Source organism: Calidris pugnax, unplaced genomic scaffold (assembly GCF_001431845.1).
Source record: "Calidris pugnax isolate Ruff unplaced genomic scaffold, ASM143184v1 scaffold220, whole genome shotgun sequence".
Taxonomy (NCBI): Eukaryota; Metazoa; Chordata; class Aves; order Charadriiformes; family Scolopacidae; genus Calidris; species Calidris pugnax.
Window position 1 is genome coordinate 1,761,790 of NW_015090963.1, and position 13,444 is coordinate 1,775,233.

The 13,444-nt window shown below is 47.3% G+C and overlaps 1 protein-coding gene across 8 annotated transcripts in view; it reads left to right on the forward strand.

Moving 5' to 3' along the window:
• Positions 1–13,444, forward strand: part of RUSC2 (RUN and SH3 domain containing 2) — a 63,280-nt gene that overhangs the window by 30,681 nt on the left and 19,155 nt on the right. The window contains exon 3 of one of the 8 annotated variants that reach the window (XM_014952519.1): positions 12,471–12,591. The exons of the other annotated variants lie outside the window; for them this stretch is intronic. The gene's annotated coding sequence lies outside the window, so the exon portion shown is untranslated. The remainder of the gene's footprint in view (positions 1–12,470; positions 12,592–13,444) is intronic. 8 annotated transcript variants of the gene reach the window in all.

The window sequence follows — 13,444 nt, forward strand, 5'->3', positions numbered from 1 at the left end:
GAAAATGAGATTTTTACAAGAACTCAGGTTGTCATGTGAGGTTTGGGCTGACGAGTTTTTTAACTGCGATGCAGTCAACCCTGTGGAAAATTTGTGCTCCTGAGCGTTGTCTAATACAGACCAGTTACATCATCTCTCTCAGCGCCTTCTGACCCTCAGGGAATGGGCTCTTCAGGTGTCACTCTTTGAGGGAGAAGGAATCCTTGCTCCTTACATAGTTAGACTAATCTCATTGGTTTGTTTAAACTCCAGAACTGCACCCTGTTCTTTGTGAACGGGCACCAGCTGCAACATTTCTGGAAAAATCCAACCTAAATGCTTTCAGTGGGCAGGCTCTTCTCGGTTCTGCTCTGCCTGCATTGGCTCAGGAGCAACTGCATCCTTGCTTAGTCTCCTTTTGTCTAGTAGGTCCAATTTACCCAAATTGTTTACCAGGTGCCTGTCTAGGGTTCCCATGGTGAAGAGCAGGGCCATGTGCCTTGCGCTGCATTGTCGTGTGTCTCCTGTGTAGCTCAGATAGCATAGCTGTCCTCACAGATGTCCCTCTCAGCAGGGAGAATGACCTGTCTGGACCATTGCACCAGTGCAATTTACTGTTCTCAATAGTGAGGCTAGTTCCACGGCCTGCTAACGTGGCATTTTTCCCTCTAGTTCCACCCTCAGACCTTTCCCACTAACTCAGGTGGTGGAGCCGTAAGCCCATATATGAGAAGATCCAGTAGGAGCTATAAATAATTCATTTTGTGGTCCCAAGATATTGTTGGCCCACACAGCACGTCTTCCCTGGCTTTGCCTAATTTATCATAATGGTCGATACCTGGAGTGACACATCAGCCCTGGGGTTTGGCTTAGTCTGGTTGACCTCTCCTTCACCTCTTGTTAATACGTGAGTAGTTGTAGTCATTTCCAAGGGATTTCTTGCCTGGATGTGGCTTAGCACGAGCAGTGATTGTAGCTTGACCCTTCAGAAGAACAGCAAGTGGATTTCAGCAGGCATCTGCACTTAGCCATTTTCTGTTGGCAACAAGCTGTTCTCTCTTGTCCGCAATCAGTGACATCTACCTTAACCTGCTGCTGAGATTTGTCTACAGCTGCAGGTCATAATGCTTGAAATGGCCGTTGAGGAGATCATCTTCTTTACTGTGGTAAGGGTTAGGGCAAAGGTGAAGCAGATGGAGTACAGTGGGACCCGAGACATTTCTGGAGGTCTCTAGATCCTAGTGCAGTAGGGCTAGCCAGTTTGTGGCACAGTAGCAGAAGAGGAGAGGAAAAACTGCCAGAAACATGTTATGTCCCAGCACTGACAAGCAACTGCATGAGGGTGGTTAATGTACAAAGGTGGCAAAGCTCTAGTCACATGTCATTCAGTTTATGTTTGACTGTATCTTGCTGAGAGACTGATAGTCGTTGACCCATTGGAGTTTCTCTTCTCTGTGCTTCTGTTGGTCACTTTGTACAAGCTTTAGAGTCCCCAAAGAATGTCTCCATCTCTGTAATCCTGACCTCTCCCAGGCTTTGTGATGCTGATATGATTTGGTACTGCATGATGGAGAAACACCCCAGTCTGAAGCAATGTGTTTGTGTTTGTGCTAGAGGTACAGGGAGGTGATTCCCCTCTGTACCACAGTGCACTCGATGACAGCCAGTGTTTTGATCTACTGCCTTGTTGTCTGCTTTCTCCTTGACATCAGTTGAGGTTGAAAAGAAAAACCACAACACCCTCTTGGCCTGCTCATCAAAACAAAAGGGGAATCTTCTTTCATGGAGGCAAGCCACCAGACCTCACTGATTTAATGAGGCAAATTACTGGGGAAAATATTATTCAGTCCAAACCTTAGTCAGACATTGAGGACCCTCTTATCTCTTGGTGGACCACAAAGAGAATTTGCATGGAAACATGGAAAACCTCTCCCCACACTCCTACGCCAAGAATTTGTGCAACCTGAGGGAGGAAACCGACCAAAAACCACACTTCACAAGCAGCAAAAAGAAACTCCTCTCCTCAGAGAATAGATATGTAAGAAAAATCCCCTGCTTTGTTCTGGCCTAGTCTTGTTGCAAACCTTGACTTTTTAAACTTGGTGCTATGTTATGTAAATGTGTGTTACAGACGATAGTTGCAAAAGTGTACTTTGTCAGGTTCCAAATCATTAAATGGATTAAATTGATTTCAAGTCATTAAACTGATGTCATTAAACTGCAAAAAGCATGTCGATGTCACCCTGGTCATAAGGAACTTTACTTAGTATACATCTATATGTGAATGTTAGGGTGCATAAGAAATGGAATGGAAAATTAAGGTACAGAGTCTTCTAATGTTGATACAGAAAGCAGGAGACATCCTACTGTTGATTGGGAAACTGTGCCATTAGTTACCCCAGCTCAGAAGCATGACTGCAGAATTGGAGGGAATTGAGAAACTGCCCATAAAACTGCACAAAGTCCTGGAAAACTCTCATAAGAGGAGAGACTGAAGTAATGGGAATTATTTGTGTTGAATGGGAAACTGTAGGGTTCCCATTGTGTTGAATGGGAATAATGAACAGTCTAGAGAAAGACAATAATGATTTCTGTGCAGCCCTACTTGTAACATGGAAGGAGTCCAGGAAATTAAGGAGGATTATTTGAAACTGATAGTAGGAATAACTTTCACATACTGTGACTGTCCACAAATCTCGCTGTCAAGCTTCAAAGTCCAGCAATATTCCCAAATGGCTTGGCATTTTTGTGAATAAGACTATCGAATGTATTTATAGTACATGTTCCGAAGTTGTGGAGTTTTGAGACCTCATGGTTGAGTTGAGGTCCATCTTAGTGCAAGGGCTTGGAGAGGTAAATTCTCCCTCACCACTTGCTGCAGGTACTTAATCTTTTCTCTGAGACATCTGGTACAGAAAGGATACAACAGCTTCAAGAAAAGAGGGGTCCAAATGTGTGCATGTCCTGGCTGGGAAGGAAGATCTGGTAGCCTGCAGTCTTAAGGTGTTTGTCTCCTCAGCTCTCTCAAACACCATTGAAGTATGGTCATCCCTCCAGTAGTCTTGGTGTGTCCCCTGGGACCCTGACCTGCCCTCCCAGTACAGAGCCAAGGATCATCCCCGTTTGACCTCCTTTTTTCTCCTGTTGAATAGATCTATGTATCCTCTGCAGCCCAGCAAGACTTTCCTTAGCAGAAGACCTTGGTTAATCCAGGGTTATCAGATTTAGTTAGCTAGACCCTTAATGCTCTGTTGAGCCCAGTCATTCCAAGCCTAATTAGCACATGAGCTGTCTTGCGGAGCAATATTCTAAAATAAACTGTCCCGAATAGAACTCTACAAGCCGAGTTTGGTTTGGGTTGCCAGCCCCTGCAAGGGATAAGTTTCTCCTCTCAGAAGAAAAGTATGTGTAATCATTAGGAGAGCCTGGGCTGCTTCATAAGTATTTTATTAAGGTTCTGGCTTGCCTTTTGTTAGTTCTGTTGCATGGAAAATATTCTGTTACGTAAAACGATGCTGCGGTTTCATCCAGATCCTCTGAGTTCTGCCTTGCTGCCGGCCATGTGAACACACAAACACACCCACACATCACGAAGACACTTGGAAAGAGGTTGGGGACCAAACGGAGGATCTGGGAATACTCTTGTACGTGAGCAAAACGAAGAGCTTGGGACTGCTCAGAGGGGTGGCAAATGCTGAAGAAAATATGATACTCTCCCTGCCCTAGCCCAAGGACAGGCAATGAAATTAAATGCCCATATATTCAAAAGAGCTGATGGGTAACTACTACTGTAGCGTATAATTTGATGTGGAACTCGCTGTTTCAGGAAGTTGCAAGCCCTGAAAGTTGCAAGAATTCAGAAAAAAAAAAAAGAAAAAGAAAAGAAAAAAGTGACACTATAAGGGACGTCAAGAATATGTAGCACTGTCATTGTATAGGCTCCTAACTTCCTGTGGGTGGGTTATGAAACCTGCTTCTCTACGTAAACTGTTCCCCTATGGAGGAGGCTGCCTCTGATGGGTGGGGAAAATGGAGCAGCCAGTCACTCATTTGCCCACTTTGGAGTTATTACACCCCATGCAGAGCATCCGAACTCTGCTGGCAAAGGTGGAGGATGGGGCTTCACCCCTCTGATTCAGTCTACAGACCTTGCATGGTCTTGCTATGGTCCACAGATTTGTTCACAGTTCAGAAGCTTCTTATCCCATCATCCTGGGAATCATTCTGCCTTTTTTTTCACCTACCCTGAATTCTGCTGAAGTGAGATTCAGACAGCATTTGGCCTTGATTACAGAGAACCTGTTTGTTCAACCTGGCCAAAAAAGGGTCAAGAAATGCACTGTCCTAACAGTAATCAGGCAAATTCCCTTTTCAAACCTGTGCTACAGGGTCTTTTCCCCCAGCTACCTTCAAAGGACTGCAAAATCCAGGCTTTGGTCTTAAGGATATCAGCAGCAAAGATATATGTGGTCCTGATATCCTTCAGAGGGCAGGATAAATTTGATGCATTAGTCTCATCAGATGCTGCTTTTATTGGGCTGTTCCTCAGCCTTTTTGCTTACTAGCATGCTGTTGTCCCCAAATCAGGGTGCTACCAGCCTACAGACCATTGAGTCTATAGGCTGGCAGCCTATGACCACATTTGTGCTTTGGAGAGACACAGAATTTCTTCCTGTGTATCCAGTTATTGCTTCTGGTCTTGGCAGAACTACCTAGAGCTAGGAAGGGTTAAAGTTTCCTGCAGTCTTTGCAAGAGGCAGCTGTTGGACATAGCTGCTGTTTGAAAAATCATTGGGATGTGCACTGTGAAGAGGAACATCTAATAAAACCAGGCTGCTGCTGGGATGTTTTCTGTTTGTGCTTGATTTTGGAGCTCCTGATCAGGTTGCACACAGTGTGTGCTAAATTCCATGTAGGATTCCATCATTTAAAAATAATACAGCTCTGCAGATGCAGGCATTCTGGCTGTCTGGCAGAGCTGATGCCCATCACTGCTAGATAATGCTGTACCTGCATTGCTTCTCCTGTTGACTGGAACATGGCTACCTACTCCTGGCAGCAAGCCACTGCACCACCGCTGTGTTCAAGCCTGAAAATAATCCTGCTGGGGCTTTTTGACATCTCTAGCTGCTTTATTTACAGTGGCTCATGGGGTGACATTTCAGCTATTTCAAGAACTTGGCCCTGCTGTGGTTTTACTTCACTCTCCCGTAGCCACCTTTGCTGCCTATTCTGCTTTTCCTCTGTTGCTCCATGGGGATGTACATCTGTAATCTTCCATCCCAGAAATGTTTGTTTTTCACTTGGTAGTGAGTTATTCCTGCACTCAAGGAGCTCTAGGCTGAATTGACCGCAAGCGTGGTTTCATAGCCTCTTTAACTGAGTTATCGTAAGACTGAGTTCCTCATTTGTTGGGCTTTCTCCAGTGATCACTGATGATTTTTGCTTCACAGGGAGAGTTCCAGATAGTTTTGTAGCTGTGATTCCTGCAAAGGGTGGTCTGGACAGAAATGAAATGCCACTTTTAATCTGGATGGAAAGAACTAGTGAAGGGCCTAGAAGACAAATCATATGAAGAGCGGCTGAAGGAGCTGGGGCTGTTTAGTATGAGGAAGAGGAGGCTGAGGGGAGACCTCATCACTCTCTATAACTACTTGAAAGGACACTGTAGAGAGGTTGGTGCTGGTCTCTTCTCACAGGTAATTAACAATAGAACGAGAGGGAACGGCTTCAAGCTCCAACAGGGTAGGTTTAGACTGAACATTAGGAATGAGTTTTTCACAGAAAGAGTGGTCGGACATTGGAACAGGCTGCCCAGGGAGGTGGTGTTTAAGGGACGTTTAGATGCGGTACTGAGGGATATGGTGTAGGGGAGGACTTTGTGGAGTAGGGTAGATGGTTGGACTTGATGATCCCAAGGGTCTCTTCCAACCTCAATGATTCTATGATTCTATTCTATGATTCTAAAGGAGTAGTGAAGATAGGCAGCCATGGAGTGGCTGGAGTCTGTATGGGTGAGATCTTACTCACTGTGAAGACAGACCTTTGGCCCTTCCAGGCCTTTGCTCATCTCTTTTCCCCAAATTGCGAAGGTGATAAAGGACTACTTGAGATGGAACTGTTCTCTCGTGCTTGTTTTTTTGTGCAGATGAAACTTGCTTCTGAAATTGTCCTCCCATACGCTTTGCATAAGGGCCTCTCCTCTCCTATGGTCTGGGCAGCACCAAGTTGTCTGAAGCCAGATTCCAGTAAATGTTAGGAAGGAAGGCCCTGAGGGCCCAGTGGAAGTCATTCATGACCTCTCATTGGAAGGTCTTTGCGAAGTATAGTAATTCTAGGGATGCTTCAAATCCCCAGCAACTCCTGAAATCTGCAGTATCACCATCCGTATGAAGTGTCTGTGCCCCCTCCACATCTTGCTGTCCTCTTGTGAGCCTTCACCCATGCAGAGCACACCTGAGCAAAAGTGGCTACTCATTCACCATTGCTTGTAGCTATATAACAGACTTTGGGAGCAGTTTTGCCACCTTGTCTGCTGGCAGGCGGAGATCAGAGAGCTGGCTTTGATTGACAAAGCTGGGCTGAGTTTGATGCCCAACTCCCTCAGCAGAACACTTTGCTCCCTGCCTGCCCATGGCTCCTGTGGTGGAGAGTTCTGAGCTCACAGCTCCCAGGCATAGAAGTTGATGGAAGAACCTTCAGTTGGCACTTCTGCTGGCTTTGACTCTGGTTCACCCACAACTGCTGCCTGTGTTTTTGTCACTACTCAACTGCAGCCTCTGGTTCCTGGGGTCCTACGTCAGGCAGGTCTGTAAAAGGAGGGGTCTGGAGAGTAAGTCTTATGAGGAGCGGCTGAGGGAGCTGGGGTTGTTCAGTCTGGAGAAGAGGAGGCTGAGGGGAGACCTTATCACACTCTATAACTACCTGAAGGGGGGGTAGAGAGGCAGGGGTCGGTTTCATCTCCCAAGTCACAGGAGATAGGAAAAGGGGAAATGGCCTCAAGTTGCGCCAGGGGAGGTTTAGATTGGATACTAGAAAACATTTCATCACGGAAAGGGTTATCCAGCATTGGAATAGGCTGCCCAGGGAAGTGGTTGAGGCACCATCCCTGGAGGTGTTCAAAAGACGGGTTGACGTGGTCCTCAGGAATATGGCTTAGTGCTTTTTATTGCTTATTTCTTATTTATTTTTTTATCAGAGTTAGGCTGATGGTTGGATTAGATGATCTTTAAGGCCCCTTCAACCTAGACGATTCTATGATTCTATGATTCTAGGAGCAGGCTGATGAGGCAGCCAGCTGATAGCCCTGCTTTGCGGCTAAGCCCTGGCCAAAGCTGTGTGGTTAAGGAGGAGTTAAGCGTGGCATCTTCAGCTACTGACTCTGCCTGGCAATTTCATTTGCTTATAGGATTATTTTTTTTCTTTCTCCAGTGCATAGGTTCTTGAGTGCTCTGGGGACGCTGAAACAGCCAGGGTCCAGTGCCCAGGCACTGGATGTTTCACAAAGGAATTGTGTGATTTCTGCTCTTGTAAGATGTCCAGTAGGCTTCCAGAGCTCTCAGGCAGAAAGGTGCTATAGAAATGTAGTCCCTCCTCCTGCTGCTACTACAGTGTCTGTGATAAGAAAGGATTAACTGTGTCTGCAGTTTAATTCAGCAGCAATTTTGGTGTGATATTAGCAGCTAGAAGCATCAGAGTCTTTTTTCTCCTCTGCGGATTTGCATACAGTAATGAGGAGCATATGTGGTGGGGGCTGGGGCAGAGGACGGCTGGTTGGGAGAAGGAGGAGCAGGTTCCAGCCCAGATCACCTCGGTGGATGCTTGTGAGTCACGGCCTATAAGTGGCTCCTGCCGAGTGCCACATGCCAGATGATGAGTCACGGAGCAAGAGAGCTTAGAATTGGGAGGAACTGGTTCGGTCACTGTCCAGCTCCTGTGTTAGCCAGTGTAGGTCTGCTGCTTGAGGTATTTCTTCTGTCTTGTGTATCTCAAAATGCACAAAGCAGCTAGGGCTTCTTTTCTTCTAGCTGGGGGGCAGTACCTGCCTCATGCTAGTTTTGTCGTTGGCAGCAATACGCATACTACCTATGGCTTATTTTTGTCTCAGGCACCCTCTGGTCTCTGCTGGCAAGACCCTCACCCCTGACCCGCGCAGATTCTTCCTGCCCTGAGCCCAAGGGCTGTGACTGATCGTCACGTGCTGCCATTCCCATTTGCAACACATCATCGTCCTGTATAGTTCTGGGGTGTAATGATACATTAATCATGGGCTTAGTCAGGCTGTCCTAGAAACCTCTGGAAAAAGCCCTGGCCCGGGCAGCACCTCATTGTGGAAAGAAAAGGGAAGTGATCTTTTCAGGAATCATTGTTTGCTCGGCATCACAAGAGGAACCAGACTGAGGCGAGGCAGAAGTTAGGAAGTGTTTAGTGTTTCTATCTCGATGCAGCCCCCTTCAAACACTGAGTGCTGGAATGCTCACCCTGGGACCAGGCAGACCACCCTCACTGTGCTCCCTGCTCCCCGAGGCAGGGAAGGAGAGCTAGAGATTTAGAATGAGTCAAACAGCTAGTATTTCCTTTTACACCTTTTCTTTCATTAAAGCAGTTAATGAAGGTGTGAATTTGGCAGAGATGTGTTAGCTGGTGAGAAATAAATGGATGACCAAACAAATACCACTGGCTAGTCCCACCCTGTAACAACTTACAGGTTTCTCATCTCTACCCTCTTCTTAGTCACCCCAATAGTTCAGGCTGGTCCCCAGGCCACTCATCCTGTGCACCTCACCCCATCCTCTTCGCTCACTGCTCCCTGAATGCCCTTGGGCTTCCTGGAATTTTCCTCTTAATTTTTTTTTTTTTTTTTAAAACCATTCAGTACTTTCTGGCAGCTTTTGGAGTGACGACAGTGGGGCAGGGACGAACTGCGTTACTGGGGTGCTGGAAGCTGGTGCTGGAACCAGTGAGCCCTGAGATGTCCCGCTCTGTCTGAAGGGTGGCTTTCAGTTTGGATTAATCTCCCAGCCCTTTTGCCTGGAGGTGCACTTACAGGGAGTAAGCTGAATATATCTCTCCCTGTGGAGCCAAGAGGCAATGTCTGTGTTGTGCCCCTGCCTGCAAGCTCACAAAAACCATTGCTTTTTGCAGCATTTCTGCTCGTGCTTCTTCTGTAGAGTTCTGTGGTTTTCTTCAAGCGTGTTAATGCAAATGCTCTGTAGGAGTCAGGGATTCACATGGAACAACCATCAAAGAACAAGCAGCTCCAATACAAAAGGGTTTTTTTTTTCTGGTTCATCTGTGAAGCTGAATGCACAGCTTTTAACCCTGTTTTTCCATCTTTCACCCTTGAGTGACATGATGAATCTTGGTCGGTCTGAGGAAGGTGATGATGGCAGTGAAACCATAGCAATCCAGAAAGAGGAAGCAAGAACCTTTCACGGTTAAAGGTTTCCACTGGGCCTTCAATTTCATAGATGAAGGGACTGAGATTTGTAGAAACAGTAATCTGTTCAGAAATGCCAGCCTCTAAAAAGCCTGCATCGCCTCCAGCTGACAGTTCTGATGATTTTGCTCCTGCATCTTCGTCTTCTGTGCTACATGTGCAATCCTCTTGCATTTAAATCAAATTTATATATCAAATCTCTGCATGCCTCCCCCAGTGTTGCATTACGTTTTAAGAGGAAACTTGTGTTGCTGCGTGTTGAACCCTGCGGCCCCATGTGTGCAGCTGACAGCGCGGAGCAGAGATGGGTATTAATCAATCAATGATGGAACTCCAAAAGCGTGGCCACAGCGGTAACAGATAGCAGGGTATGCCTGGTGGTATGTGACCACCACACCAGTGCTTGGAGGAGAGGACGGTGTTTGCACCAGCCCCCTCTTGAATGAAGCAGAGCCTTGCAGGGCAGTTTGGAGCCAGCTCTGATGGCATCTGCGCCTCCTCAGCAGCATTGCAGAGGCAGGAGGTTGTACTCCAGAAGCCATGGACCTACACTGGCCACCCTTAAATTAGCACAGCATCCTCAGTACAATAGAGGAGGGATTTGGGGACCTCTGTGTAATGCTCAGCAAGGACTTCTGCCCAGGGAAGTGGTTGAGGCACCATCCCTGGAAATATTCAAAGGACAAGTTGACGTGGTGCTCACGTCACTATGGTTTAGTGTTGGGGTTTTTTTGGTGTTTTTTTTTTTTTGTTAGGTTGATGGTTGGACTAGATGGTCTTAAAGGTCCCTTCCAACCTAGGTGATTCTGTGATTCTGTGACTTACAGGGCCACCTATATCGGAAAGGGCCTTTAAGATCATCGAGTCCAATCATCAATGTAACACTTCCAAAACCACTGCCAACCCATGTCCCTCAGCATTACATCTGCACATCTTTTAAGCACCTCCAGGGATGGTGATTCCACCACTTCCCTAGACAGCCTGTTCCAATGTTTGATAAGCCTTTCAGTGAAGAAATTTTTCCTAATATCCAATCTAAACCTCCCCTGGTGCAACTTGAGGCCATTTCCTCTATTACCTTGTCAGGAAGGAAACATCCACAGTTAATGAAGTGTCTGGCCCTCTCCTTCTCCAAGTAACCCTTAGCACCTCAAGACTGAATAAACAACCCATTATCTCCCGTGTAGCAGCAGATGGTGTCAGTATGGAGAAGGCAAAGAATTATGACATTTGCAAATAAAATGGCTGTTGTACTGATGCGTCTGGTGCTCAGTCATGGTGCTCCCTGCCTGCCTTGCACTCCACGGCACGCTTTTCTGGATTGTTGCTGGGTGCTGTGTTTGCTGTTGTGTGTGTAGGATTGAGCTGGACTCAGCACTCTGTGCTATTCCAAATGAGAAACAGGAAGAATGAACTGATTTGGAAAAAAGTGCTCAGGTACAGACTGCCTGTCCATGTCTGGAAATTTCCCCATGCAAAGCGGCGTCAGAGCTTTACAAAAAGCTGATCAAAGCCAGCAGAATCTGAAACTGCTCTGCTCGCTGCGTATTATGCCCCAGTGTCAATCCCAGCCTACCAGAACCGGAGCGGGAAGGGGGAGGATCCTTCTACAGTCTTCCAGAATCGGGGAGGGAGAATCAAGGGGTGGTGCAGCCAGGGAGGATGCTCTGCTGATGGGAACTGAATAATCCCTGCGCAGTCAGTGCCATTGCCAACCTCCCTGCATCCCTAAGAAAGGAGGAAGCCAGGAGAGGTGTCCCGAGGCAGAGCAGAGGGGTATCTAGGGCACAAAAAAAAAGTCATGCGTATCCCTGGGGAAGCTGTGAGAATGGCTCCCGGCAGGAGATGGCTGCATGCCACCTGTGATCTTGGACCTCAGAGCCTTGTGCTGGGAGCTGGCAGAGGGGGCATCTGTCTGCTGCGGCATCGGTGGCAACCAGTGGATCCTGGTCCACCCAAGCAGCCCTTCAACCGAATATGTGGCCGCAGCATTGTGTGTGGCACCCAGGGCTCCAGAGGGACAGCTGGGGAACGGCTGCATGTCAGCTCTCCTGACATTTTGCTGTCGAATGTCAGCGTGTCCCTGTGCAAGCCTGGTTCCTCCCTCAAGCAGCTTCTGCACCGATGTGGGGCGAGGTGTGCGTTGGCTGGTTGCAGGGGCTGGTTGGCAGATGGGTGCCGGTGCTGGGAGCCATTCCCCAGAGGCAGTGGAGACCCGGTGCTTCAGCAGTGAAGTGTGCTGTCATCATGGCCTCCATCCTCAAAATGATGCTGTTTTGTGGCAACACTCAATATATAGCAAAGCCTCATGGAGAGATGCGATCTAAGCATTACAGTGGGGTACAAAGGCAGTAGGAAGAGCAGGTAGGGACTGGGGGACCGGCTTTTTTTGCATAATGGTGAGGTGGAGACAGGATCAAAAGGGTCTCCTGCTGCTATATGTACTGTGCAGTGTGTACAGTGGTGCACAAGGTGGAAAATGGGGCATGAACGCTGCCCCAGCTGTTGAACACTGCATTCAGCATGTGTGTGTGTGTGCTGGGCACAGAGTGAGGAGCTGCTGTTACCCACGGTGGTTCTTCAACAGTGTGATCTTGAGGATCCCTGGTGTAAAAGATCTCCCCCCAAACCTGGCTGAGGACAGACTTGTTCCTTTCAGCCTCTGCAGCAGTGGCTGTGGGAAAGGAGCCAGAGGCTTGTAGGGCAGAGGAGTCACTGGAAGGGGAGCAAAGGGTGGTACAGGCATTAGGGAGACTAGAGTTGGGGGAGACTTGAGGGTCGCACAGTAGTCCAGCTGGATGTGGTCCAGGTGGTCCAGGTCACTGTTTGCAAGGGGATGTAGCAATAGGATGAGGGGCAGTGGTTTTAAACTAGAGCAGGGTAGGTTTAGATTAGACATTAGGAATAAGTTCTTTACAATGAGGGTGGTGAGACACTGGAACAGGTTGCCCAGAGAGGTGGTGGAGGCCACATCCCTGTAGATCTTTCAAGGTCAGGCTTGGTGAGGCTCTGAGCAACCTGGTCTAGTTAAAGATGTCTCTGTTTACTGCAGGGGAGGTGGACTAGATGACATCTAAAGATTCCTTCCAACCCAACACATTCTATGATTCTATGACCTCTCTACTTCAGAGCCTAGTCCTGGGTGAAATGTTCCAGCAGAAGCAGACATGAGGGTGAGTGTGCCCCTCATGTAGGTCTCGTGATTATTTCTGGAAAAGTCTACCAGAAGGCTCGTCTGTTTGCTAACACTGGTGCTTGCGTTAACTTTTACATCATTAGGTGTTTACAGTAACCGCTAGGTCCGTTTCCATCTTTGTATTTTTTCCTGCCAGCATCATCCTGTGTCTGTGAGAAGCACTACTATGCATGGGAGGAAAGTACTGCTTTTGATCATTTTTTTAGCACTACTATGCATGGGAGGAAAGTACTGCTTTTGATCATTTTTTTAGCATCCTTTAATTGCTATTCTTACGCCATGAAGCTGAAAGAAGTGAAGTTCCTGATCTTTCTGTGGAGCTGTCTCATTGCTTATACTGTTGTTCTAACATCACTTATCCCACATTTCTCAATTTCCCTCTTGGGTTCCCATGTGCCTTTGCGGCTCTGCAAGGCACAAGAAAAAAGAATGGATTTTTTAAATCAAAAAATGGATAAAAATCTGTTTTTATACCATAGTCACAAATGATGGGGTGAGGTAGGCAAAGACAGATACTGTTAATGCCACTTTCTGGAGTCTGCATGTCAGTGGTGGCAGCAGACCCGGCGTCCTGGAGTCGAGAGCAGGGCCACAGTATGTGGTGTCAGGGTGCTGCAAGCACTGAGGATGCCTGGATTTCCATATTGAATGTGGACTTCTGGCCAAGGGTGTTTGGGCTGGGGTTTTCAGAACAAGTGGTGGATCTGTGAGAGCACTAGGTAATTTTTTAATCCTTCAGGATCATCCTGGATCACTGTTGTCTTTTGTGGTTTCTTCCTTTCCTTTTTCACTTAGCTTCTCTTTGTTGACTTCTCTGACGTGTAGAAGAG